Below are 25,166 nucleotides of genomic sequence, written 5' to 3'. Positions count from 1 at the left end.
GAAGAAACAGGGCAGAGCTGCTCAAGGAAGTGAAAATAGTTATAGTAACACTGGTTTCATAAGACAGACTGTGAAGGTAAGGCATTGGTATAGCTCCATAATGGAAAAGAGAGACCTTTCCTTTCACTAATAATGTACCTGGAAAAATAATTCTATATATAGTAAGCTCAGAATTATGACAGCCTCTGTGGAAATCAGAAACAAACTTGGAAAAGAAGTAAGAACAGTATAATAATGTGAGCCGTGGGATATGACTTTGGTGAAACAGATGCAAAGCCTCTGGGAGAAAAGGACATCCAGCCGGATATACTGTCAGAAGAGAAGGGAGTGGGTGAGCACAGTGATTTGCAAAGTACAACGATGTCACACATGCAGGGCTTTAAAAAAAAAAACAAAAAAACAACCATCACTGTATTCCTCTCAGAACAGTATGCTTTCGGAAAAGACAAAGTCTGCACTGTTTAGAAGCAAAATGCCAGGGGCGCCTGGGTGGCACAGCGGTTAAGCGTCTGCCTTCGGCTCAGGGCGTGATCCCTGCGTTGTGGGATCGAGCCCCACATCAGGCTCCTCTGCTATGAGCCTGCTTCTTCCTCTCCCACTCCCCCTGCTTGTGTTCCCTCTCTCACTGGTTGTCTCTATCTCTGTCGAATAAATAAATAAAATCTTAAAAAAAAAAAAAGAAGCAAAATGCTACGTTTCAGGTGCATTTAACGAAAGAAACTGAAGCGAATCTAAAATAATTCTGATAAAGGATTGACCATATTCTGAGATTGTTCTGCTGAAGCTTCTTGGGGACAGTATCTTACACGCTCTGAGTATTGATGGATGAGAATTCCTTCCTAAGCATTCAGGCATCTTTGCATCCTTTTTCTATGGAGTTGAGTCCAGTCAACCCTAAGCCTGACAAACATACGGCCTGGATTTTCAGGGGCAGGACTAACTTAAATCAGCCTCGACTTTCTCCACAAGTAAGCAGCTTTTCATTTTTATTATTATCATTTTTTCCCCATGTATCCTGAGGTTGGGCCAGAAAACAGTCATTCTACCCACAGAGCAGAAGCTTAGAGAATTTTCATTTTTTAAAAAAATCTGACTCAGCTGTGCCTTTGTTCTTCCAGAGTTTTCAAATACTTCCCCCTTTTTCCCCTTTGTTCTCCCCCACGATCTTTGTCCAACCTTTCTTCCTGAAACCCTAGTTATTTTAGGAGGTCTCCCTGGACTGCAGAATACCAATCACTTCGCTGCATTTTTTGCTGACAGTATTTTCTTCATCTGAAAAACAAACAGCATTTTCTCCTTCAACTCGGAATCTTACTTCGCCTGCATGCCCAAATCTTCCCTGAGCCCACACAATTACAGACTTTCATTTGACCTGCCGCAATTGTCCCCTCTCAGGGACAATTGTGATTACTATAATAATCGATTAATTATTGGGTTGTCCTGTTCTCCCATGTCAGGGAGCAAGCCCTAGACTGGGTGAACCGGGCACCTCCAGCAGCCGGCTCCTGAAATGCTGGCAGTACGCCACCTCAGCCAGGAGCGGCCTCCGCGGGCCCTTCCCACATCCCAGCACCCATCCAGGGGGCTCTCACGTGCTTGGGTTCCCCTGAAACCGCTCTCCGCGCCCCACACGAACCCCTGGCTGAGGGGCCCTCCCCTAACTGGAAGTCCGGGCTCGCATCACTAAGCCCCGTTTCACTAGGCGAGAGAAAAGCGTTCCCACCTGGGTCCCGCCTCGTTTTTCCCCAGCCCCGCCCCCCGGCAGTCTGACCATTCAGCTTCGGGCTCTACATAGCAGCGCCTGATTGGTGGAGCACAGAGAGCGCGTCAGAGAGCGCGGAGCTCATTGGGCGGCCCCTCGGCCCGTCTATAAAAGGGACGCCGAGGCAGCGCAGGTAAACTCTCGGGGGGGATTGCGGTGGCTCTCCGGCTGGCGGGTTCCGGGGCGTTGTGCTGCTTATGAGGCGGCGGCAGCTCTGCGCGGGGCGGGCTGGCTAACGGCGTGCGCGCTGAGCTCCGCATTTGGAGCCGGGGCCCCAGACCCCAAGTCCTTCACCCCCTTCAGACGTGGAGAGGCGATGGCCTCCGAGAGGGGAGCTCTACCTCAGCCGTTATCCTTGAAATACTTCCTTTTATTTATTTGTCAGCCTTAAAGCGAACATCCACCTGCCTTGACGTGGGCCTGAGAAATACTTGTAACTTATGGGTCATTGTAATTGTTTAAGGAAACTCTGGAAACATTGGCGGTCAGCCCTCTTCTCACTTCCCTACCTTTTCCGTGAGCAAAACGCGCTCCACGCTTGCTCCTCTGACGCTTGCTAGCAGTCTGTCTTGTTTTTGGCGTGCACAGGGCGCGTTTCTCCTCTCGTGGAGAGCTCACCTCACGAATCCTGGCCGCACTCTGCAGCCTTCAGATGCATCAGCAGACGCGGAAAGAGTAAAGGGATATACCGAAGCCACTCGGTGGGACCGGGGCTGGCCACCCCCAAGGACCTTCCCCACCCGCTCATTCCTAATCGCCTTGGTTCATAGATGACCCACCTGGTTTTTCTTCTCAGAGGGTACTGATGATGGAGAAGAGGAGGGATAAGGGGACATAAAGGGAAAGGGGAAATATGTGCCGGGCATTCTTGGATAACCTCAATGTAGATAAATGCCCCTTTCCCAAGAGTGATTTTTAACTTCATTTTTTATGTAATTTTTTAAAAAAATTAAGTTTCCTTGTTTGTTTTAGAGCAGCTTTAGGTTCACAGCAAAATCCAAGTGCAGAGATTTCCCATGTGCCCCCTGTCTTCACCCATGCATAGCCTCCCCCATTAGCAACATTCTTCACCAGGTTGGTACGTTTGTTACAGTTGATAAACCTGTATTGACATGACATGATCATCCAAAGTCTGTAATTTACATTAGGGTTCACTCTTGGTGTTGTGCACTCTATGGGTTTGGATAAATTATGTATTTAGTAAATAACCCCAGAGCATTTGGATCTAAGTTTGTGGAATGAGCAGGTTAATAGCGGTTGGCCCTAGTTTGGAATTTAAAAGGGAGAAGGAGAACTGGGACTATTAAGTAATGTACTGGTTATGTAGTTTTGAAGGCGGTTCCAAGACTAATTCCATAAACATTCTGAGCAGTGTGGTAGTGCCACCTAGAAGCAGATAGATAGCTCCCGTGGGGACACCTTTGAAAGCAATCCTCTTTTGGTTGTGTAAATTCTGATAATCAAAATTAATTCATCTTTCCTTCTTTTTTTTTTTTCTCCTTTCATTTTCACAAAGGATTTAGGGACGTGGCTTAATAGACTAATCTCAAAGATAGTTTAATACATAAATGTGAAAATATGTAAGTGTGGAGTTTATTATTGTTTTAGGCACCAAATTCATTACCAAGTGTCTTAGTGATCACCAACTGCATCCTGTAATACTCAGATTAAAACAGGCTATAGGTATGTTACTGAAAAATTATGTAGACCAAAATTGAAAATGTTGAACAAAATATTTTCCTGATGACTTTGAATTGTTATTTAGGAACTACTTTTAAAAATCTTCATTTCTGTTACTTTGAAATTAGTAGGGATTCCTTCTTCTCTCTTTAAATTTTTCTAGTACTTATGTTGTTAATGAAATTATACATTGAACCACATGAGATTGCCAGGATTTTGGCTTTATTTGGTCAAAACAGTCAAAATTTGGCAATTTTGGGTGATTCAATCTAATATCTGAATAGGAAAAAAATTTACTTAAAAATAGTTTGAAGTTTATCTTTTTTTTTGAATATGTGATTACCGCCTAATGTATTGATTTTATAAGTTAAGATTTTATATATTGAGTTTACTTACAGAAGGATCCATTTAAAATTTACCAGACTTTTCTGTTTTGCACATGTGTGGTATGATATCCTGAGTAGAAATTCAGGAATTTAAGGGCAACTAGAAACCTTTCAGCACATGTCTTTCACAGCATTAACCACAATCCTCCCTGACAAGTTGGAGGTTACTGACTTTGAAACATAGCCAGTTGCTGAGAACCCAGTGTATATTCTTTCCATGACCCTTAAAAACTGGCCTGTTTCCTATTAATGATTTTTTGTTTTGTTTGAGGCATGCTATGGTCCAGTTTCCTGGTTAATTTCCAGATCTTCTGCCATTCTTCTTGTACAACTCATTTTCTTTGTGGTGGGTCTCACCAAAAGATACCGTGTATGGAAAAGGGGCTTCTGGAAATTATCATGTTTCAGCAACAAAATTGTTTAAACATCTGACTATCATTTACAACCAACATCTCTGGTCTCATCCATGGAAACTATCACACATAGCAGAGAAAATTGAGGAGAGCTGGCAGAAGCTATCTGTTGTGTTTGCATTATGCACTGTTCAAATGTGTTCCTAGGAGATCTCAGGCCAAGGTTATTTTTTTCATTTCGATTTAACTTGTTGGGTGTGTTCCTTTCAGTGGAGAGTGGAGGATCAGAGTCTGGTTTTGAAGGTGAACTTGAGAAATCAATTAGTCCAGCCTCCTCCTGTCTGGAAACTCAGCATCACAATGGACATAGAGCCTGGCTCCAAGGTGAGAGGAGCCTTGTCAACAAAATTCTCGGGCAGGCAGAGGGCATTCCTCTTGGCCCTTACCCTTGCTGATGTGTTTTGGTCCCAAGGGACCGTTGTTCTGAGGGCCCTGCAGAGGAGCTAACTCCTAGTGGTTTGAACAGTGATTTGTCACCCTGGGGAGCCATTGACTAATCCGGTCCTATAATTTCTGGGTTAGGAACTTTGAATATGTCTTATTTTTAGGAGTTCTTGTCTTGTAGATTTCTCTAAGGCCACTTTTCTGGGGTTAGAAAAACTTTCTTTTTGGTAAGAAAAACCTGCCAAGAAACCCTAGTTAGCCTGCAAGGAGCCTCAGAAGCGGAATTGCTTTAATCTTAAGGTATGACCAGTCTTGCTCATGGTGAAACTTCCCTCTGCTTTAAAGGTTTTGAACTCAGTAGGGACGAGAAGATACCGTAGCCTTAGGAACACAGCTCTGAGTGGAGCAGTAATAGACCCTATTTTCCTTAATGTAAGAAATGTGAAGTTCTCTGTTGAGCCTGATAAGCCACGTGCTTCTAATATCTAAATTACACTGTTATTAATGTAATCTGCAGGATGAAAACTTTGGGATAATTAGTGAACAAGTCAGTCACCTGTAAGACACACAATCAGAAAAAATCAGGCTTCATTAGTTTCTTCACAATGTGAAACTCCTGGTTAATAATTATAGCTGTCTTAATTGAACATCAGGTGGCACTTTTCTGTCTATCAGTGGAGGAAGACATAGATTTTGGTTTCATGCCCTTATCTTGTACTAATTAATGTACGAAATGTCTTTATTTACAAAAGTATGTCTGCATGTCTTTAAACGAGTGCTAGCCAATAGAAATGTAGAGCTTTCCACATAATTTAAAATTTTCTAGTAGCCCCATCAAAGAGTAAAAAGAAATAGGTGAAATTAAGTTTAATAATAACTATTTAACCTACTGGATCAAAAATATTATGTTACCATGTAATCAACATAAAAATCTTCAGTGAGATAGTTTATATTTTTATTTTTGTATGAAGTCTTAGGAATCTGGTGAGTATTTTACCTGTCCAGTACATATCAACTTGGACTAGCCACCACATGTGGCTGGTGACTGTTGAACTGGACAGCACAGCTTTAAACTGTTACTGTATCTGTAGTGAGGCAGAGGATTTTATAGGGGAGAGAAAAATGGGGCAGGAAAGGGGGGGGGAAGAGCCCCTCTGGATACGGAGAATCCGTGGCACCAGATTTCCCAGAGTGTGCATTCCTCTGTTGGACATTTAACCTTTAAACCGAAAACATTGACTTTATTTAACACCCCAGCAGGAGACTGTGATTAAAACAAGAAAACAATCTTATAGACTCAGTGTCTGCCCTAAACAATTTGAGCAGTGAGAACAGGTGGTTTTCGTCTGATGTAATCAGAAGGGACTTTGGGAATGGAACAGACAGAACTGAGTTCAAACCAGCCCCTGCTCTGTCTGGCCCGTGAGCTTTTGCAAATCTATAGCTTCGTTGGCCTTTACCCACTCTAATAATGGGCACAAAAATGCTAGTCTTGCAGAGTTTTAGTGGGGATTAAATTAGATTCCTTATGTGAATGTACTTCATTCAGTCAGTGTGTGATGTGTGGAAGTCTACCGGGGTTACCTGCCTCTTTCTCCATCTATTTTTCTCATCAGGGCACTTTGTCTGACTTTTCTCCCCCTTCACTCCCTTTTTTAAAGTCTGAACTGATTTCCTGCTTAGCGTTCCCAGAACCTCAATTTCTGCTGCGGCTCTGACTCGTAGGCCTGCTGTAATTGTGATTATGTTATAAATATCAAAAACTTACTGTTGGATCACCAGCAATAATGGTAATAACAATGCAGCTACTGCCCATTCCAAAGCCACATGAGATGGCCCATGAAATCACTCCAGACTCCGTGAAAAGACCAGGAGTACTTTTATTTTTGGCCGATGGGTGGCAGCATTGTCTAAGTCACGGATCTTTGATCCCCCGGTTCTTGAGGGTTTTCTTTTTCTGTGATTCATTCTCTCAACCTGGAAGAGAACTTTTCACCAAAAAGTCTAGGACTCTAGAGTACAGTGTCAGTTCCGGAATGCTAGAGGAAGCCCAGCATACAGAGGGGCTGTCCATCCAGGCACTGGGGGAGATTGCTCAGGCCCAGAGTCCAGGTGTGTGTTGGGGGTGGGTCAGAGGCAGGATCCCAGGAAGGTGATGGCAGGGTACAATGCTTTCCAGCAGCGATTCCTGTAGGTCAAGGCAAGGGCAACGAGAGGGTAGAGAGGTTGACCCTATGAAGCTGCAGAAAAACCACAAGAGCCTCTACAGCAGAGGCTGCCGATGGGCATCCAAGCCTGGTCTTGTAGGTTCACTGTGATGACTGGGAAATGGCTTTCTTATTTTCAGCCCCTTAGTAGTAGGACCTGTTACCTTTGAATTAGGAGGATGTGCTTTAAAAATATTGTTTTTTTTTCCTTTTAATATCTTTTCACCTGGAATTTACTGTATGTTTCCCCCTTCCCCCAACACCCAATACAATGGCGGTTTGGCATTCTGAATGCTAATCTTTAGGCACCACATTACACAACTATTTGAATTAAAGGGAGTCTAATCATATTTGTGAACTTAAACTTCTTTCAGGCTTTCCTTTAAATTTCCTAATTTTGTCAGATGACTGATTTGGTACAGATCAAGAGATCAACAACATCTGGAAAACACAGAAAATCACCAAGAAGGAAATAAAAACATCCATTAGCTTTAAAAAATATGTATCTTGGATAATAGGAAAGAAAACTTGGTTATTGTTATAGAGGCATTTACTAAACCAGAAAAACTTCTGAACTGAAGGCAAGCTACATGAATCTTATGATTAACCATGTGGACAAAAGCGGGAGGGGGGGGAAGCATGAAGCATCTAGGATTATCTTGTTTTGTTGGATTATTCAGTTATTCATTTATATATGAAATCATTTAAGGAAACGTGCTATGTACAGTGCTAGATCGGGGAGGAGGGAGTTAAGCAATGAATAAGATAACGGGTTTTGCCTGTAAGCTCCTTACAGTTTACTGGAGAAGAGAGACAAGAAAGTCAAAATCCCGATGTGGTAAGTAGCACAACAGGGGTGCACACTTTGTTATAGAAGCAGAGAAAAAGGCATTGTACTGTGGAGCCAGGGAAGGCTTCAGAGGGAGGTGACACAAGCTGAGTATTTAAAGGCAAATAGGAATTATCCGAATTGGGCATGGGAGTTCGGAAGGACGGTCCAGGCAGAGGAAAGAAGTGTGTAAAGACGTTTATATTAGATTACCTGATGTTTGTGAGTGATGGCAAGTACCTTTGTATGAAGCTGGGGCAGAACGTGTAAGTATACGAGGCAGGAGAGGGCGTGATGGGAAATAAGCTTGGACGAGGAGTGGGGGCCAGATAACAATGGGTGTTTGATGCCTTTTTGAATCACTTGGAATTCTGTCTTATAGGATTTGATAAGAAATGGATGTGGAGGGTAGGGGGATGGGAGAGATGTGAGACGTGTCCCATTAGGCTTCTAATCTGGATGATTGGATGAATGTTTGTAACAAAGGGTTGTGGGAGGTGAGAAAATGGTGAGTTCGCTTTGGGACTTCCGGGAATCCTGCCCATCTGACAACTGACTATACGGACCTGGCCATCAGGAGAGAGACCGGATTTCCAGTTACAAATTTGGTTAATAATAATTACCATTTACTGAGGACTTCTCTGAATAATAAGTCCCCGGTAAATGGTAATTATCTGTGCCGGATTCTGTACGATCTGTGTTCTGTATTTTCTGAATACAGATCATACAGAATCCGGCACAATAATACAGAATGTGCCAGATTCTGTATTAATCCTCACCTTAAATCCTCTTCACAACCCTTTTGCCACATGTTACACACGAGGAAGATCAAGATACGTGACTTGTCCAACGTGATGTGTCCAGCAAGGGGTGGGGCTAGGATTTGAGTCCAGGCTGATTTCGGAGCCTGTGCTCCCCACCACTATCTTTCACAGGAGCCGTCTGCACGGAGGTGAAGCTAAGCAACAGGCAGACAGACCTTTCAGGGACAGGATGTAGAACGAGGAAAGGATGGAGGCCGGAGCTTGGTGGAAAATGCCCGTGGGGACAAGTAGCAGCAGAGGAGCTATGGAGTCTAGGCTGGACTTGCTGCAGGGGAAGGAGGAAAACAAGGAAAGAGTATTGTCCAGAAACCCAGGAGGAGAATTTTACGCAGAGAGGGGTCACCAGTGGCAAATATCACAGGGAGACAAAGTAACAGGATGGCATGGGGCCTTTAGGATTTCCCCTTTGTGTCTTCCTGGCACCAGCCCCACATTGCCAGCTGACAGCCAAACATAAGCATTTAGGGGTTCCGCAGGCTTTGTCACCCGTAAGTTCTGTTTCCGTTGGTGATATGACTGGCTTCTCAGACACCCAGAATGCACACTTCGGGATGATCTTTGATGTCCTTGTCCCACATGATCACCAATGACCAAATCCTGTTGACCCTAACTCAGCAACATTTATCTACCCCTTCCTCTTCGTGACCTCTCTGAAACCCCAGATCTTTGTTTTTTTACCTACACTGTCGTATTTCTTTCCTGACTTGTCTTCTTGCCTCTGGTTGCATTTTCCTCTAATCTACCTTCTGAAGTCTCACCATGCCACTCCTGAGCTCAGAAACCTTCAGTGGCTTTTCATTATTTACAATATAAATTCCAAATTCTTATTGAAGGCCATCTATGAAATAGTTAAAGCTTATTTTTCCAACTTTCCCCCCTCTGTGTTATATGCCTTGCAGCCTATTTTCCAGTCAGACTGAAAAATGTCTTCTTTTCTGTATTTGCCTCCTCAGATCCATTGGTTAGGCCAGTCTTTCCAGCTGGATGCACTTTTCTTTCATGTTTCAGGTTGAAATCTTACCCATCCTTTAAAGGTCATCTGAAATACTCTTTTTTTCTGTGAAGATTTTCTTGACCCCTTGCACCCGGAATAATTTCAGCCTTCTCTGAACTCCCACGACTACGACTACGGCACTTTATATGCACCCCTGTCAGGGCAGTTAATGTTTGTTTGTTTGTTTATTTATTTATATTTTGTTTACTTGAGAGAGAGAGAGAAAGAGAGAGTGCACAAGCAGGGGGGAGGGACAGAGGGAAAGGGAGAAGCAGGCTCCCCACTGAGCAAGGAGCCCGGTGTGGGACTTGATCCCAGGACCCTGGCATCATGACCTGAGCCAAAGGCATACACTTGACTGACTGAGCCACCCAGGCATCTCTGTTTTCTACTTTTTATTGTGGGTTTTTGGTTTTGATCTTGTTTTTGTTTTAATGTATATGTCTTGACTTAGGTTTTTTTTTTTAAGATCTTTTTTTTAAGAGATCTTTTTTATTATTAGATTCAACGGACATAGTTGACTCTGAAATTGCTACGAAAGTTTCTAAATGCATTCTCTCCATTTCTGCGCTCCTGCCCCTGTTGACCAGAGCAGTCTGAGCAGCAGCCGTTCCTGGCCTGCAGTCTGAGTGGTACCGCGGTCTGCACATTTTTTTTTTAAGATTTTTATTTTATTTTGAGAGAGCGTGTATGGTGGGGGGGGAGGGGCCGAGGGAGAAGGAGAGAGAGAATCTCAAGCACACTCCCCCCGAGCATGGAGCCTGACACAGGGCTCTATCTCATCGCCTTGAGATCGTGACCTGAGCCGAAAGCAAGAGTCGGATGCTTAACTGACCGAGCCATCCAGGCGCCCCTTGACTTACTTTTTGAAGGCAAAGTCTATTTCACTATTTTTCTACTCATTTTGCTTGTCACATGGTTGTTTTATATGTCGATGTTTGGTTTCGTTGAATATTTACTGAATGGATGGATGGAAAACTGACATTCCTGTCAAGATTGGGGCAATCTCTGTATATTTTATTTCCTAATGTCAATGTCTGCAATGCAAGGCTTAAGTATTAAGATTGATGATTCTTGAGATTTGCTCTAAAGAACTAAGTTTCCCTATTTGGGGGAAAATCCACTGGACTTTTCTCTGGAGCACCTCAACATCCTTTCAGGTTCGTCTTGAGAGATTCAATGTGATCGCTCTTTGAAGGTGGGTAGGTATCCAGGGAACAGGGAAAGGTGCTTGTTTGGGGATGGCGTCCTCGGAAATACCTTCAAGTTCGGTGGCTGTATAACATTTTCCAGGTTTTCCCTTGACTCATAGATAGAGCCAGATTAGGGGAGTAGAAGCCATAGCCATGACGCTGGGCCCAGTTTGGTGGTGCCTGTCTCCTGCTTGTGAAATTCAGTCTGGAGTGTGGAGTTTCCATGGCTGAGCCTGTTGTCCCATGGACAGGTCTCTTTAGCTTTCTCTGCCTTTGAAGGTATTTTCTCTGCTAACCACGCGTGGATGAGCTTTGTGTTAAGCAAAATGCAGTGGAACGCAAGGGATCAATGGAAAATGTCTTATGGTGTTACGTTTATTTGGGTTTCATTGTCAAGTATAAGTCTTACAATTTGAGCACATGATCATTTGGAGCTTTTAGTTTTTTACCAGCTTGGGCAGAGCTGAATGCCTGTTTGGGAATGGAATCCAGGTTTTGTTATTTCCTTTTTAGCTGCGGTTGTTGATCATGGTGTGGATGATCTAAGGGAAAACTCTCACATAAGGAAATCCTGAGGTTACCCAGAATTTGTGAGCTCTCCAGACAACCTGCCTATTTAAACTTGTATGTTCTACAAAAGATGGCATATCTTCATTAGAGAAGACCAAGGGAAATTAAATTTGTTGCTGATTATCTGCCTGATATGAAATCTGGCAGAGAGCAATTCAATAGTTTTATTAAAAATCTCTTTCCAGGGGCACCTGAGTGGCTCAGTCATTAAGTGTCTGCCTTTGGCTCAGGGAGTGATCTCAGAGTCCTGGGATCGAGCCCCGCATCCGGCTCCCTGCTCCGCTGGAGCCTGCTTCTTCCTCTCCCACTCCCCCTGCTTGTGTTCCCTCTCTCACTGGCTGTCTCTCTGTCAAATAAATAAATAAAATCTTAAAAAAAAAAAATCTCTTCCGAGCCTCTTCTGCTCATCTTTCTCATCCATCTTCCCTCAGTCCAGTGATGAGCTAGCCAATAGGCAGTTGGGAACCAAGGTAAATGCCAGATCTCCATTAAAAGTGGGAGAAGATACCCCACCGCCAGCTGCCTTTCCCCAGTAGGTGCTGCAACAGCTGTCTGTTCTTCCTCCACCTGTAGGTACCCATGTCCCAAATGGGAAGCTCAAAAATAAAGGAGATCCCAGGTGCCACCATCCGTTAGCTTGCATATCACTTTGTGACTCTCTTTCTTTAGGTCCCCTTTTACCCAATCTCTGACTTATTCATACCGACACCTTCCCACCTGGAATCTGAAGGGATTACTTTGGAATCTTTTTCACTGGAGAGCACCGGATACACGTATGCTTACAATTTTTTTTTTCAGCTATTTTAGAAGGAATAGATTTGGTATTTTTGTGTAAGTACTCTAGTGACTTGTTCCTTGGTCCTGAGTTCTTACACTCTCGTTCCTTCTAATGTAGCCCTCTTTTAACCTGCGTCTAATGCCTTTACCTACTGTTCATTAGAAACTCGGGGATGTGGGAATCTCGATTTCTACAGTGCAAAATGAACGGGAGTCTCTTTTTTAAAAGGGGATCAGATCAGAAATACCTTTTGTGCTACAGATAGTTAAGGTTTGGAAATTTTATGTGGAGCTTGAGTCTGAGAATTAGAAATTCAGGTTGAGAATTAATGGTTGAAAGATTCTGGAGTCCACTTTATGGAGTTCGCCAAAATATGTTGGTAGAATCAGGTAACTCATTACACAGGCAAAGGTGACTGACTGATCTAAATATTCTAGCCAAGATTGTCAAGAGTGACCAACTTGGCGGATGGTGACTACATTTATTGTGGTAAGCACTGGGTAATGTACAGAATTGTCAAATCTCCATATTATACACCTGAGGCTAACATAACATTGTATTGGTCAACTGATCTTCAATTAAAAAAGCAAATAACCAAAAAAAAAAAAAAAAGATCTATTTCAAACAAAGTGGACAATTTGGAAAAAAGACCATTTTATGCCTCTAAGTATCTTCTTAAACCTTCTGTAATGATTGAGAATGATACGTAAATAATATCCATACCAATGTAAAGAGTTAAAGCCAGCAGGACTGAGAATCATTTTCATGGAGCAGTTCATAGTTTTCTTGCTATTTCTTATGACAAGGCATATTTTCTCATTTAATCATCACCACGTCCTTGTGATGAAGGCAATACTGTTACCTTATTTTATAGATAAAGAGACTGAGGCCAGAAAGTTTAGGTAAATTGTTCCAAAGTCACACACAGTGACCAAGACAATTCAGGTCAGCTGACTTCAGATATCAGCCTCCTTCCATACGTTTCAGTCTATATTTTGGTGAGTAAATGAGATAAAGACAAAAAAAAAAAAAAAAAGCAACATATTCACGTTCAGAAGTTTTCCTTTCCCCCTGCCTTCTAGGAGGAAGTAAGCTTCTTGGATGGGTGGCTGCTTTTGTTCATGACATGTTGAATCCTGTCATGAGAAAGGAGTGGAACTGAGTGATGAGCTCCCTGGCAAGGGCAGAGAAGTCGTGGAGGGAAAGGAGGGCATTTGAGAAAGGGAAACAGGAAGGGGGATGACCACCAATGCAGGCTGAGGTTTGAGAGAGCATGTTTGGGCAGATGGGGAGTGTGGAACATGACCTGTGTAGTGTGTCTGTGCTCTGTGAGAGAGTACGAAGGGGATGGGGAAAGGCAGTCCGGAGAAGTTTTATTATTATCATGAATGGAATGCTCCCTTGGTGCCCTTCAAAGAAATTCCAGCAAAGGTTTTAATTTCTTTCCAGATTTCTTCAAAGACCAGTTTATTCTTTCTTTGGATTCATTATCTCTCTACAGCTTTATGTGTGTTATATGAGCTAAAAGCCCAAGGTGTTAATCTGGGTGTTCACTCTCCTGTGCAGGGGAAAAGGGTCAACAGTGTGTTTAGTCCAAGTTCAACAGGGTCAACCAGAACTTTCCTCTCATCTCAGCTCCGTTGGTGGAGGTCACAGATTGGCTTGAGGCAAAGACCCCCAGATTTGAATTCTGAGGGTCTTTACTTTGGAAGTTCCTATTTTCTTCTTCTTCTTCTCCTCCTTTTTTTTTTTTTTTTAAAGATTTTATTTGTTTAGAGAGAGAGCACCTGGGGGAGAGGCAGAGGGAGAGAGAGAGAACCTCTAGCAGACTCTCTGCTCAGTGCAGAGCCTGATGCAGGGCTCGATCCCACGTTCCTGAGATCATGACCTGAGCCGAAATCAAGAGTCAGATGCTTAACCGACTGAGCTGCCCAGGCGCCCCTCTATTTTCTTCTTAAACGCAGGTAATTCTTGGTGCTAATGTGATCCTCCCATGGTTACATAATGGTCACAAATATCAATTTGTTCACAGGAGGAGAAATAGCAAAGCTCTAAAGGGAGAATTTTTTGCAATTTCCCCCCATTTCATGGCTCGTGGTGAGGAAGCGTGGTGCTATGACTCACTTCCACTGGTGTCATAGTCTGGGCGGCAGTGCCGGGCATGGGTCGGGAACTGGGTATGGAAATGTGCTGCCTTAGCTGAACTGCTGACCTTGTCCCAAGAGAGGGTCTAGTGCGTCTCAGCCCAGTCACGGCGGGGAATGGGAAACTCTGAGGCCAAAGGTAGACTCTGGCATGTGACTTGTCTGGGGATTTGGGGCCTCGTTTTGCTGAGAATTGGGATTTTAACTGCTGGTTTCAAGGCTGTTAGTTCCCTGGAAGGACACTGATTAGTCACTAATGTCCAGAGTGCGCTGGCCTTGTGCTGAGCGAGCACCAGCTTGCAGTGTGAATGGGACTAGGAGAAGTACTTTACTTTCCTGTCCCTTGAGCTACTTCCTGCTACGACCTGAAGCAACGGCGCTTGCAGAGTGATGTACGTTGCTCTTTCCAAAATACTGTTCAGCGCTTGATTAATGCTGTAATTACAAATATTTGCGATTTGTAGATACGTCAATCTCCTCCCCTTTGCTTGCCTATTTACTGGCAACTTCCTTGCCCCTGAGATGACTCTTTGGAAAGGAATCGTTCTCATTTGGATGAATAAATTTTGGCATGTGAGCTTTTAAAAAGTCAACCGCGTTATTTGATGGTCTCACCTGCGCTGTTCATTTTCGTACGAGATAGGACCGCTTGGGTTGCCAACAGCAGTTAAGAAGAGAAGTCACACTAGCTAAAGTAAAAATCACAGTTTAATGCTCCTGTGACTGAAAAGACCACAGATACATGAGTGAGGCTTGATTGTATCTCAGGGGACCATCTCCAGCCACCTTTGATCTCAGCTCTGCCCTCCTCCCGGCTGGCCACAGTTTTGTCTGTGTTGGCAAGACGCCTGCCCGCAGAGAGCTGAGGTGGCTAAGTCGCTGGAGTGGCTTAAATAATTTGGAATTCATCCATTTGTTTCCTCATCTGTAAAATGGACGACTACCTCATCCACAGGGTGGTACGTGAATATTTCATGAGCTCCTGCAGGTGTGTGTGCCTCTGTGGCTCAGAGCGTGGGGTTTGGAGTCACATCTGGCTCCAGCACTTACTACGTGACTTGTGTACTTACAGTATGTGTATCATAGTGTTGTTGGGATTTAAAGGGAGAGCTTGTACATAAAACCTCTAATAGGGTGCTTGGCACACAGATCCACTCAGGAAATGGTAGCTATTATTTGAGTAGAATTTTGAAAGTGGCTACTAATGGTTTGAATGGAAAAGGTAAACTCAGGCAGAGGAAATGGCTGGAAAAGGTCACGGACAGTGATTCATAAAGGGGGCAATTTGGATTTGGACAGCAAGGGAAGCTTGGGTCGTGCCCAGGTACAGGCATGTGGCTCTTGCTGCTTGTATCAAAACTCAGATAAAAAGGCAGACGCCAGGAGATGGTCTAAGGAAGAACCCATCAGCCAACCAGGAGGTAGGCACCTTGGGAGGGTCCATCGATGACTTTGGAAGGATTCTTTTTGTAGAATTACAAATTACAGGGCCTAGCTTAGTGTTTTATACTCGATCAGTGTTTGCTGCATTGACTGGAATTGCCTTCGGAGTCAGAGACAGTCTTGTTGATATTTTCAATGGTGGAAAATCTTCCTTTTATCAGAGCAATTTCTGTAATTCAGAGCCAAATTTAATGAATAAGGGAGGGGGAACAAGCTGAGCAACTGTGATTCAGATTTTTTAAAACCCCAGCACACTAAACTAGCGTGATTATTTTCTCCCCTGACTTAAACTGGCTTTTTGAAAACTATGGTATGAGTAGTAAGTTGTAACACTTTAAAAAATCAGTTTCATAATTTCATCTTTTACATATAGAATATATTTAACCCAACAAATCGTGGAGCGCTTCTGCGTACTAGGCATGATATTAAGTCCTGGGGTCACAGAGATCAGTAGATGTTTCTCCTTGGGGACTCCATCATCTGGTGGGGAGAGACAGCAGCAGATCTGTCATCATAATGTGGTGAGATCAGACCTGTGGAGCTCTTTCAGATTCAAGTTCTGTGAGCAGTCATAGGCGGGGGGTATGGTTGAGGTGGGGCAGGGGTGCGGGGTCTGGGAAAATTGTCCAGTAGAGAGGACGCTTGAGCAGGATGTAGAGAATGCATGGGAGCCTACAGGAATAAGGAGGGTGTACAGGGCTGTGTGTGTGTGTGTGTGTGTATGTGTGTGTGTGTGTATTTCTGATAGAAATGCATGTGGGAAGGCTTGGAAGCCATGGTGTCAGCAGAATGTTCTGAGCAACAAGTAAGATCAAACAGATGAAATCCTTAAGGGCACTGCATTTTTGATGTCTAACTAGGGTTAGCCCTTGAAGAATCCTTCTAAGATGTCCAGGCTTCAAAGTCAGCAAATGAAAGGCAGTTGCAAGGCAGAAGCAGGTCCTGCCTGATGATCGCGGTTGACAGTGTCTTGACGATTTTACAGATGAGACACATGACACTTAGGGGGTTTAAGTAATTTGCCTAAAATCTCGTGGCTGGGAAGAAGTGGAAGTGGGATTCGAGTTGGAATCTGCCTCACTCTGAAGACCGTGCTTTCCTGTGAATGTAATTCACCCTTATCTGATGGCTCAAGACTTCACCTAGCTTTGGGCCCACCATTCCGAACATGAGATCGTCCTGTTCAGTTGGTAGCTAGAGATGGAGCGGCAGGTGTAGGGGCTGAGCATGTGGACTGATCACTGGCAGTGCCCACACCAGTAGTCCTCAGACTTCAGACTGCCCAAGAGTCCTCTGGGGAATTCCTCCAGTGGCTCCAGTTCTGAAGTCCCACTTCAAAGCGTCTGTCCTGTGATGAGGTACCTTGGGGGACCTTATCACAGGGACATGCAGATGGTACCGGGTTTACACTTTGATGGCCACCAGCCTGGATGAATGTCTATGTGAAGTTGGGTTTCTCTCTCCCTCCCTTCTTTCTTTTCTTCCCTTCTCTCCCTCTCCCTCCTCTCTTCCACCTTCCCTCCTTCTGCCCCTCCCTTTTTTCCTCCCTTCCTCCCTCCCTCCTTCTACCCCTCCCTCTCTTTCTCTCTCTCTCTCTCTCTCTCTCGCTCGCTCGTTTCCTTGCTTGCATCCTTCCTTTATTCCCTTTCTTCTGAGGCTTCTGTTCATTGGGATCCAGTGATGTGAGGAGATCACTCATATATACTACTTACTCTCTCTATGTGTGAATTCCTTCTTTCTCCAAGCAGCATTTCTTCCTTGCAGGCAGGGATCCCACATTCTGCGTGCCTTTCACAGACACTTACACGTACACGGGTGCACTCCCAGGGTTAAAGCATACACCAGGCACCTGATAACAGTGGCTCACCTTACAACTAGGCGTTTTGAAACCAGTATTTCAGCCAAGGAAGGCGCGCTCCGCGCTCAGCTGTTTGCCGTCGCTTTCCGCGTGCTCTCTGTGAACTGCCTGTGGGTGTCCCTGCTCCTCACACAGTCCTGGAGGGGCCCTGAACACAGACGTGTGTTTAGTGCGTCCTCTCCCATCCCAGTTCTCAGCATTTCCCGTGGGCTCTGGCCAAACCTCACTCCTTGGGCATCTCCAGACCTGTGCTTCCCTAGTCATGCTCACCTGCTTGGGTGCTTCTCTTGTCTTGCATTTTGAAAAAAGGAAATCCCATTTGAGTTGGCTTTGGATTCAGCTCTCTGTTGCAGCTGGCTTAATATCGGGGGTACCCCCCTTTCTGGTCATGGCATGTCAGAGCCACATGGATGGTCTGACCTCGTCCCCTTTGAGCACTTTTCTCCCCTGAGCCCTGGTGACAAGGGCCCAACATTCTAGGCAGAGCAGATTCCTCGCATGGTATCACACTAGTGATGGATTCCTGTCTGTCTCTCTGCTTTGGCCTGGGTGCCTGGATCCTGGAGTCAGGGATACCTGGGTTCAAATCTTGCTTGTGAACTGGGAGTGTGAACACACTTTAAAACCTCTTCAAGCCCGCATATTCTCATCCGTAAAATGAGGACCATAAGGTGGTTGTGAGGTTTTTTTTTTTTTTTTTAAGATTTTATTTATTTATGTGACAGAGAGACAGCCAGCGAGAGAAGGAATACAGCAGGGGAGTGGGAGAGGAAGAAGCAGGCTCCCAGCTGAGGAGCCCGATGTGGGACTCGATCCCGGAACACGAGGATCACGTCCTGAGCCGAAGGCAGACGCTTAACGACTGTGCTACCCAGGCGCCCCAATGAGGTTTAAATCAAATGATGCTTGGGAGTGCCTGCTTTACGGGAAGCACTATGCAATGATTGTTATTGGTGATGATTTTTTATTGTCCCTTCATTTCCCCAATTAAAATTCTATCAATCTTGCAAGCCCAGCTGGAACTCTGCCTCATCCACAAAGCTTTTTTGTCCACCCAAGTCAGCAGGGGTCTCTGTCCTAAGTTCTTGTGATCACTCATGTCTAAGATTAATGCTTGATTGCCTTAAATATTTACTATTGTGTTACTATTGTACCAGGTCCTGATTGGTTTCATTCTTGGTCCCTGTTGTAGAGGGAAGTTCTTGAACACTGATAATAAAGACTATCTGTTTCTTTTCGCTTCTCCACTACCAGTTGTTATTAGCATTAGCTCTTCTTCCAGGTGTCGTGATTACGGATGTACAGATCCATACACTTAACATGAACTCATTTGGGATAAACTGAGATAAATTGGCAGCGTCTACACAGCAAATGACAACATCCTGGGGTCCATCATCAGCTAGCTTTGTGCAGCTGCTGCTCTTACTAGGTAAGGAGAAGGTCCTTGTTCAGGGAGAATTGCTTTCTAAGGCTCGAGTGTTACTGGTGAAAAACCTTGTTTTGACACCATCTCCTTCTAAAACTGGTGGTTCTCAGCCCTGGATGCACAGTAGAATCACTGCAGAACTTAAAAAACAGTACTGAAGCCCAGGCCCCATTCCAGACCAGTTAAATCCAGATATGTGGGGGGGGCAGGGGGGGAGCGGAGGGGGTGGGTGGTAGTGGTGCCCAGGTATAGTATTTTTAAAAAGCTTACCAGGTGGCTTTACAATGCCACCCAGGTTGGGAAGGGTGGAATTGCTCTAAAATCAGGCTCCCCAGTTCCTCTACCTGGTGAATGGGCTTCAGTTTTAATTATGTGCATTCGCCTGTTTTTCAGGGATGTTGGCTACAATTAACTTGTAGGAATTAGCTTTTAGGAGAACATGGATGGGTATCTTCAGGGTCCAAACCATGCCATGAAAGAGAGAACATGTATTATCTGAGAATGCCTTGCACCACCCTGCTCACAGACACTTGGCGTGCCTAGGAATAGAATTTTCCTTGCCCTAGGTCACTGGTGCCACAGCAGAGAACTGACAGGGCTCCCCAAGGGCCTAAAGTATTTATAACTCTTATAGTATTTCCGCAAGGTGAGCTTTGCTGCCAGAGGCCTGAATTGGGGCCGTTAAGAGTCACTAAGGTGGAGGAGTTGGACACAGCTGCTGCAGGCAACTGGGGAAATCGCTCTTGGCACTGAGAGAGAGGGGCTCAGGTGTCCTTGCCGGAGAACGGAAAGTGGGGAAGGCTGGGCAAGCAGACCACCCAGGCTTCCTCCTCTACTTTGTCTGAGATTTTTTTTTTTTTTAAAGATTTTATTTATTTATTTGACAGAGAGACAGCCAACCAGATAGGGAACACAAGCAGGGGGAGTGGGAGAGGAAGAAGCAGGCTTCCAGCGGAGGAGCCTGATGTGGGGCTCGATCCCATAACGCCGGGATCACGCCCTGAACCGAAGGCAGGTGCCCAACGACTGCGCTACCCAGGCGCCCCTGTCTGAGATGTTTTGCACAGGAATTAAGACCTCTTAAAAATAGTATTTTTTGAGGTATAATTTATTTACGATAAACTTTAAGTGTACAATCCAATGACTTTTAGTAAATTTCCAGGGCTGTGCAAGCATTATCACGATCCAGTTTTAGAATATGTCCATCACCCCCAAGAGATCCTGAGTTCCTGTTTGCAGTCAGTTCCTGTTCCAGCTAGGATCCAGGCAGCCGCAAAGCTGAATTCTACTTCTATAGTTTTGCCTTTTCTGGACATTTCATATGAATGGAGCCATACAACGTCTGCTCTTTTGTGTCTTGCTTTTTTTCACTTAACATAACATTTCTGAGGTTCATCCAACTTGTGGCCCATGTGGGTATTTTGTTCCTTTCTATTGCTAAATGGTGTTACATTGTGTGGATATGCTATGTTTTATTTATCCATACATCAGCTGACTGACGTTTGGATCGGTTCTACTCTTGGGCTGTTAGAAATAATGCTGCTATGAGCACTCATGTGCAAGCTTTTGTGTGGACATATGTTGTCATTACTCTTGAGGAAAGAGCTTGGAGTGGACTTCTTGGGTTGTATGGTAAATTTACGTTTAGCTTTTTTTTTTTTTTTTTTTTTAAGATTTTATTTATTCATTTGACAGAGAGCTAGAGAGCACAAGCGGGGGAGTGGTAGGCGGAAGGGGAGAGGGAAAACCAGGCTCCCTGCTGAGCAGAAAGCCCCAACATGGGGCTCCATCCCAGAACCCTGGGATCATGACCTGAGCCCAAGACAGACGCTTAACGGACTGAGCCACCCAGGCGCCCCTTATGTTTAGCTTTTTAAGAAACTGCCAAATTGTTTTCGAAAGTGGCTGCACCATTGTACATTTCCAGCAGAAATTTACGAAGGTTCTAGTTTCCCCCCCCATCCTCACCAACATTTGTTACTATCTGTCTTTTTGATTCCAAGGAGTGTGATGTGGTTTTAAGTCCACTTTGTCAATTTTTTCTTTTTTGAATCATGCTTTTGGTGTCTTATCTACTCAAGGTCACAAAGATTTTCCTCTAGATTTTAGACATCTTAGATTTTCTCCTAATTCTTTTATAGTTTGAGCTCTTACATCTAGGCTTTAGTTAATTTTGAGTTAATTTTTAGGTATGGCGTGAGTAGGAATATAAATTAATTTTTTTTGCATGTGGATATCCAGTTGTTCCAGCACTGTATTTTAAAAAGATTATCCTTTCCCCTTTGAATTGCCGTGGTACATTTGTTGAAAATCAGTTGACCATAAGTATAAGGGATTATTTCTGGACTCTCAATTTTATTGCATTGATGTATATGTTTATCTTTATGGTCAGTACCACACTGGCTTGATTACTGTAGCTTTATGATGAGTTTTGCACTTAGGAAGTATAAGTCCTCCGACTGTGTTCCAAATTGTTTTGGCTGCTCTAGGTTCTTTGCATTTCTATGCAAATAGCAGGATCAGCTTGTCAATGTCTGCAAAAAGCCTGCTGGGATTTTTTTGTGTTGTTGAATTTATTGATCAATTCGGATGTCAATGACCACCTCAACAATATAGAGCTTTCCAATTCATGAATACAGAATGTTTCTCCACTTATTTAGACTCCTTTAATTTCTCAGCAACGATTTGTAGTTTTTGGTGTACAAGCCTTTTAATCAATACTTTTTTTTTGAGAGTTTGTGTGGTCCTGATAGGAAAATGTGTTTTGTTGTTGTTTTCTTTTTTTTTTTTCTTTTTTCTCAGAGGTCTCACTGAAACCATGGAGAGAGACACACAGGTTAGCACCCAGGAGCAGGAGGTGGTGCCGTGAATGGGAAAGGCACTAGACAGGCACGAGGAGGACCAGCTCTGATTTTCGGCAAGCCACTTCACCTTTCAGTTTGCTGATCTCTAAAATGAGTATAATGTAATTTATTTTGCTTCAAGTTTGTAGGGTTAGAGGTAATGTGTGGAAGAGCTTAGAAAAATGTTATAGTGGGTGTTCACTGGTGTCAGACACTGTTGGTGCCTGTGATGATGATGATGATGATGATGATGGTGATAATGACGATGGTGATGGTGGTGATGATGGTGGTGATGATACAGTGTTGTGTGTGCCATCATGGGGGATAAGAAGCACTGATGGAAGATGCTGCTTTTAGGGCTTTCATCCGGGCCGCTGAGTTTCTTTGCAGCTCAAGGCAGAGGCCAGGGATCCACAGTGGAGAGGTGAATAGTCCATCTCATTTGATCTCCAGACAACTCACTGAATTAGCTTTTCTCATCTACGTTTTACACCAAGGAAACTGATGTTTGGAGAGATAAAGTCAAGGTTCCAATGTCACAAGCTAGTAAGAGGCAGAGCAGGATTTAAAGCCAGACTTTTCTAACTTCAAAGCCTCTGCTTTTCCACTACACGTCACCACCTTCACTGATCGACAAGGCAACGATAAATTCCGGGCAGAGCATAAAACTCCTCAAAGGACAAATGGATGCTCTTAAGTGATTAATAGATCTTGCTTATCTTTTGTATTTAACACGTTAAAGGTTTAATTTTGTCTCAAGATTCAGGAAGGCAGATGTGGTTTCCATCACCAAGGATTAGATGGGAAAACCAAGCTGAATTCATGGGGGTTGATCATAGTGAGCTTTTAAAAAGAAAATCACCCTGGGTTACATGGCTGTAGAGACCAAGATGAAAGGCAACCTTTGTTCCCAATTTTTAGTGTGATCTGACTGGATCCCTGAGTTGCACCTTACAACCTCCATGTTCCGAGCTGCAGTAGCATTGGTGAGAGAGAGGTGGAGCTCGTGGCAACGTGAGATTTCAGATCCTGGGCTGCCGAGGTCCTCCTGCTGTGTCCTTCCCCTGGGCTTGCTCAACAACAGCACAACTACCCACAGATGTGAGTAGAGCTGAGCCTGCAGTGGTGGCTCACCCACTTTTCCCTTGCTTCCCATGCAGGAGATCGGGGTCTGATTTCTAGCAAACTCTTTCATATGGCAATATGGAGAGTGCATCGGCTTTTGGAATCAGATGAATTTTTTGTTCCATTTCCACTCTTTGCTAGTTTTGTAATCGTGGGAATGTACTTAGCTTATCTGAGCCTCAGTTTGTTCATGTAAAATCATGCAAATAATTGTTGTGAGGATTAAAACGACAATTAGCACCAGGTGTGTAATATGTCCTAGACACAGTACCTTTGCTTCTTTCTACAGGAGTTAAAAATAATTCATTTAGTTTTAAAGAATTCTCACTCTGGACAAGTGGCTTAGTCATCGTTTGCTGCACTCACAAATAGCCCCCAAAGCTCGGTGGTTAAAAATCACATACATTATTTCTAGCTCGTGGTATCAGAGGGCTGAATTAACCATGCCTTTGTTGGGCTCCGCTGGGTTGGGTTCTGCTCTTTGTACCCTCTCATTTCAGGATCCCAGTTGGAGAGACACGCTGTTCTCACAGTGGAGGACAGAAACTCAAGAGAGCAGGAGCCAATCTATTAAGCATATTTTAAGTTTCTGCTTGGACACGGCACATATCACATCTGCCCACATCCGTTGCCATATGGCCAAGCCCAAAGTCAGCTGGTGGGGAAGGATAGTCTACCTAAAGGGAAGCGTGCTGTGGGCTCTATGAATGAATAAACAATCTACCTTAACAAGTAAGAATTTTGATAGAGGCAGTCCTTGGTAAGCCAAGAAATAATCATTATATACATGGACTAGTTGAGTTTCTTTATTTTTAATCGTTCCCTTTGGCTGTGGCAATTTGCTTTTTCAGGTTTTCTTTTTAAAAGCAGAACTGATGAAAGACAATTTGTCAGAGTCTGAGAAGAGATTTTCCTGTTTTTCTTCCTTCTTATTCTTCTCAGTCACTTGCTGATTCATCCTTTTTTTTTTTTTTAAATACTCATTTGCATGTTGGCTTGCTTAGGGCTCTCTTCTCCTTGTATACTCTTTTCTCCAGGTGATCTCATACATAACTGTGGCTTTAGCTGACTATGCGTGGAGGAACCCATCTCAGCGTTCACAACTCTGGTGCCTGGAGCAGCACGCTGATAGCGCCCGCTACCGCCTGGCATCTCTACTGTGGTGCCATATAAATCTCAATATAATGAAAGCCAGCTCTGGTCGCTCTAAGTATCCCTCTAGGACCAGACCATCCAGCCAACTGTGTACACAAAGACCTAGAATTCATCCTTGCCACCTCCTTTCCTCCCTCCCTCTCTTATCCAGTCCTTTGCAAGTTCCCTTGCCTTTACCTCTTCAGGGCCTCTCTGATCTGCCACTTCTCTCCATCCCCACTGCCGCCACCACCAAACCATGATCCTCCTTCGCCTGGACTCTCTCCCCCAGCTGTCCCCCTATATCCTAGTGTTCCCCTTCTAATTTGTTTTCTGCATAGCTGTAGCCAGAGTCTTTTTTTTTTTTTTTTTTTTTGAGAGAGAGAGAGAGTGTGAGGCTGGGGGAAAGGGGAGGGGCAGAGGGACAGGGAGAGAGAGGATCTTAACCAGCCTCCATGCCCAGCATGGAGCCCTGCCTGGGACTTGATCTCATGACCCTGAGATCCTGACCTGAGCTGAAACCAAGAGTCCGATGCTTAACCCGACTGAGCCGCCCAGGCGCCCCCCTACCAGAGTCATTTTTTAAAAGATTCACACCTGATCATATCTCCCTTTGGCTTAAAGCTCTTCAATGACTTTCCATAATTTTTAGGATAAATATAAGAACTGTTTCCATCGCTCTCAGGATCCTGCATGATCTGGCTTTTTTCTGCCTCTCGCATTTTATTTCGCAACACGCTTCTCCTGTCTATACTGTAGCTACAGTGTTCTCCCCTTGCCGATCCTTCCGTGTGTCATGCCCTTACCTCTCTTGGGGACTTTGCACATGTTTTCCTCTGTTTGACATGTTCTTACCTTGCCCTGCATCCTTGAAATCCCAGCTCTGGTGTTTCCTCCTTGCTGAAGCACCCCCTGGCATCTCCAGGCCGAGAGATTTGTTTTCTCTTCTAGGAGCTACAGCTCATGTATCTTTATGTGCGTAGGATGTATCTTGTAATGTTCTTGTTTGCTTGGGTGACTCTCCACCCGTGTTTCAAGGTCTGAGGGCAGAGTTCTGTCTCATTCTCCAAACATTTTTTTTTCCTTTTGAGCTTAAATAAAACAGTGCAAAAGCCCTTCATAAGGGCTAGAGAAATCAAAATTCACTGCTCGTAGAGCTCTTTTGCACTAAAA

At 44.2% G+C, this 25,166-nt stretch overlaps 1 long non-coding RNA gene across 3 annotated transcripts in view; it reads left to right on the top strand.

Moving 5' to 3' along the window:
* Positions 1–1,829: 1,829 nt before the first annotated feature.
* Positions 1,830–25,166, top strand: part of LOC103658227 — a 61,776-nt gene continuing 38,439 nt past the window's right edge. Inside the window, exons 1-3 of one of the 3 annotated variants that reach the window (XR_005836312.1) lie at positions 1,830–1,895; positions 18,748–18,894; positions 21,694–22,835. This is a non-coding gene — a long non-coding RNA (uncharacterized LOC103658227). Of the gene's footprint in view, positions 1,896–18,286; positions 18,895–21,693; positions 23,592–25,166 lie in introns of those variants that run through there. The other 2 variants (XR_567082.1, XR_567081.1) reach the window with 2 other exon arrangements.

The sequence above is a fragment of the Ursus maritimus genome, unplaced genomic scaffold, assembly GCF_017311325.1.
Source record: "Ursus maritimus isolate PB19 unplaced genomic scaffold, ASM1731132v1 scaffold_2, whole genome shotgun sequence".
NCBI lineage: Eukaryota > Metazoa > Chordata > Mammalia > Carnivora > Ursidae > Ursus > Ursus maritimus.
The sequence above is the reverse complement of the archived record's forward strand: the minus strand, read 5'-3'. Positions and strand labels throughout refer to the sequence as shown.